Source organism: Octopus bimaculoides, chromosome 27 (genome assembly GCF_001194135.2).
Source record: "Octopus bimaculoides isolate UCB-OBI-ISO-001 chromosome 27, ASM119413v2, whole genome shotgun sequence".
NCBI classification, from domain to species: domain Eukaryota; kingdom Metazoa; phylum Mollusca; class Cephalopoda; order Octopoda; family Octopodidae; genus Octopus; species Octopus bimaculoides.
In genome coordinates, this window is record NC_069007.1 from 3682647 (window position 1) to 3686887 (window position 4241).

Here is a 4241-nt window from a genome sequence, read left to right on the forward strand (position 1 = left end):
GATATACAAGCATATGCATGTATATCTACATCTACATGTATATATAGATGCATATTCGGGTACAGGACATTAGAAAAATGAACGGGAGCATAAAAACAAAACGGACTTTGTTTACAGACAACAGAACGAACACATAGGAAAACAAATAAGCCACTTATGGAATTATTCCTTCATCAGCTGCCTCTATTCTAAAACTAGGCATTTCGAAGATAAGGCAGGGCACACTCTTAGAATAGTTTCTTCCTGAGTAGTGGATCAACCCACTAAACAGAGGATTCCAATGGAGCAAACACAAAACAAGACAGGAAAAATTGGACAGTAAAAACAACATTCACGTTCCGAGTTCAAATTCCACTGAGGTCAACTTTGCCTTTTGTCCTTTCAGGGTCGATAAACTAAGTCCTGGGGTCGATTCATTTGACTAAAAATTCTTGAAGGCAGTGCTGCCCCAGCATGGCCGCAGTCTTATGACTGAAACAAGTAAAAGAATAAAAGATAAAAGACATATATCAATAACTGACTGGGTGTTTCATTTTCGGTTTGATTTGTATAGATGAAGGCTTTTTCTAATGCCAACCATTTTACAGAGCCATCTTGGGTGCATTTTATCAAAGCATCAACCCTAGAGAGGTTAGACTACCCCTTCAACAACATGACTAATGAGTTCTCTGGACCTCAAGTCGTTTCTGCTCATTTATCGACAAGTTTATAAAGTATACTGGATGTATGTTACCATGGCATCAACAAGAGCATGAGGAGGGGGAGCACCTTGTACTCCATAACATTACTGTACTCTTCACTCTTTGCTGCTGGCTGCCAGCTTCGTCTTGGCCTTTGAGTTTGTTGTAAGCAGTGTAGATGGTGTCTTTCTCAATCAAACCCCCACACATCGTAATCCATGGGATTACAATCAAGGGGAATCAGCAGGTCAGAAATGGGGGCTGGTGAAGTCGTAGAAATTTCCCAGCAACCACTTCTGACCTTTTCTGGAGCTGTGAGAAAGAACCAAATCCTGCTGCTACATATATGACATTCCAACATTAACCCTCTTCAACCGCAGTCTCCAGCAGCTTCATATAGCCATCAGAATTGAGCCTAGGGCCCTGTTCGTCCATTGTTCGATGCATTCTGGCATAGAGAGACAGTCAGAATGCCTCCTGTGTCCCCTCCTGCCATCAACCAAATCCACTCACAAGGCTCCGGTCGGCCCAATGCTGTAGTAGAAGACAATTGTGAAAGTTGCCACACAGTAGGACTGAACCCAGAACCACGTGACTGGGAAGTTAACTTCTCACCACACAGCCATGCCAGCACCTAATATGTGTAAGTCATTAATATTTCTGGCAGACAAGGTAGCGAGCTGGCAGAAACGTTAGCACGCGGGGCGAAATGCTTCGTGGTATTTCGTCTGCCGCTACGTCCTGAGTTCAAATTCCGCTGAGGTCGACTTTGCCTTTCATCCTTTCGGGGGGGGGCGATTAAATAAGTACCAGTTACGCACTGGGGTCGATGTAATCGAATTAATCGCTTTGTCTGTCCTTGTTTGTCTCCTCTCTGTGTAGCCCCTTGTGAGCAATAAAGAAATAGGTATTTCGTCTGTCGTTACGTTCTGGGTTCAAATTCTGTCGATGTCGACTTTGTCTTGCATCATTTCAGGGTCTATAAAATAAGTCCCAAAGAATAAGTCTTGGGGTGAATTTCTTTGACTAAATGTGGTGCTCCAGCATGGCCGCAGTCAAATTACTGAAGCATGTAAAAGAGTAAAATGAGAGATAAAGAAGCTTTTCATGACATTTTTCAATGTTACAGTTAGTAAAGTAAATATAAATATTTTCCACTTGAATATTAGTTAAGAAATACTAAACCGTGAAAATTATTTTTTGAGAAAACAAAAAAAAAAGGCACGAACAAACAATTTCAATTTAAAATTGAACTGCAAAAGTGACTTTGTATCGAATTTAGAAACTAAAAACAAAAAAATGAATTTGATTTATGTTAATTGTCTCCCTTGAAAACAAATTAATTAGAGTTAGCTCCCTTACAAGATATAACTTTAAAACTTTTTTCTGTCCTTGGATTGCGGCTATCCTGGGGTATGTTTTGTCCGGTATGCTAACGATTCTGCCAACCCCGATATCTTATAAACAGATATCGATTTCACATGTTGGCACAAGGCCAGCAATTTCGGGCAAGACGTAAATCGATTACATCGACTCCAGTGATCAAGTGGTACTTGATTTATCGATCACGTATGTTTGAAAGGGAAAGTTGACTTCGGTGGAATTTGAACTCAGAACGTAAAGACAGACGAAATGCCGCTAAGCATTTCGCCCGGCGTGCTAACGGTTCTGCCAGCTCGCCGCCCTAATCTTATTTATTTGTCTTTATTTTACTTCTCTCTCCGAACAAAAGGCCTAGCGACATTTCGTCCGTCTTTACGTTCTGAGTTCAAATTCCTCCGAGATAGACTTTGCTTTTCATCATTTCGGGATCGATAAAATCGTGGCACTCCGCCGGTTACGACGTCGAGGGTTCCAGTTGATCCGATCAACGGAACAGCCTGCTCGTGAAATTAACGTGCAAGTGGCTGAGCACTCCACAGACACGTGTACCCTTAACGTATTTCTCGGGGATATTCAGCGTGACACAGTGTGTGACAAGGCTGACCCTTTGAATTACAGGCACAACAGAAGCAGGAAGTAAGAGTGAGAGAAAGTTGTGGTGAAAGAGTACAGCAGGGTTCGCCACCATCCACCTGCCGGAGCCTCGTGGAGCTTTAGGTGTTTTCGCTCAATAAACACTCACGAGGCCCGGTCTGGGAATCGAAACTGCGATCCTACGACCGCGAGTCCGCTGCCCTAACCACTGGGCCATTGCGCCTCCTGAAATTGATGGCCTTTGTGCAAAAGTTTGAAATCGATAGGTCCTTATAACTCGGTGAGTTATGAACTGGGAACTGCAGTGAAGTGTAGCAACGCACGACAGTTCTTTACAGTTCGTCCAGTTGGATAAAGAAGTGGACAATTCCTTGTCCATTGTATCGTTTTAAAGCCAAGCAGAAACGCTTTCACTGGTTCGTTTCACATGAAGAGATTAACGAATAGATAAGAACGCGAGCAATGTTGTTGCAATATCTGCTAGAAATAGCAGCCAGACCTCCCACATATCACATCCTATTGTCATAGATAATAGAAAGACTTGTTAGGTAATATTATCGTACAAAAGTCTAAAAAGACAGGAGATTCATGGTTGGTGCTCCTTTTGTTTTAGTTCTGCTTGATTGATCTGGAGCAAAAACACATAAGCAGGTGATTGAGTTGATACAGTACTGCATGAGTGGTTGCTAGAAATAACAGCCACGTTTCTCTTATCTTTCATCTTACTGTCTTGGAAAAAAAAAAAGATATATTAGATAATGAAATCCTACATACGTCTAAAGTCACTGGATAGTCACGGTTGGAATTCCTTTTGCTCGATTCAGAAAAAAATACCTCAGAACTACCTCACCAGAAAACAAATAAAAAGAAAACAAGAAAGGGGTGGGGTTATGCAGCAAAAGATGCGAGGGATGAGTGGTAACAGGTTGTAGACCCTAAGGCCAAACGGCGTGTTCAGCCGTGCCTCGTGGACATGAATGCAAAGGTTTTACCGCAAAGAAGGGTCAGCGATACTCACTGTCACGCCCACTCCACCTCCCGAGGCCACAGTTATCTCGATTTTGCAGAGGAAATCAGTAATGCGGATTCTGAGAACCCCTGAGGTGTCGAGGACGACCGACAGAAACTGATAGCGGCCAATGAAGCACCTGCATTTGTTTATCATCTTCTCCTCTGCATTAGATTTATTAATGGTCATTGCAAAAGGCGGCAGTTGGTGTTAATTGTAATTCGAGATAAAACCTACAGTATGAATACCTGAGATGAACACCTACCTGCTCTCGTTTCTTGCAAACAATCGGGATGTGTCCATGGAAAGAGAGTCCACGAAAAGATTTCATCAAAATTTGTGCTAAACGCTCCTCTTTTTTGAAGATTACTCTAACATAATTCTTTTTAATTTTGGCACAAAGCCAGCAATTTTAAGGAAAGGCGGGAAGCTGATTACATCGACTCTAATCGAAGGTATTTAGTTTATCGACCCCGAAAAAAAAAAAAAAAGAATGAACAGGAAAGTAGACCACGACGGTATTTGAACCCAGGACGTGAAGAAACGGGGGAAAATGTTAAGTAGTTTAAACGGTG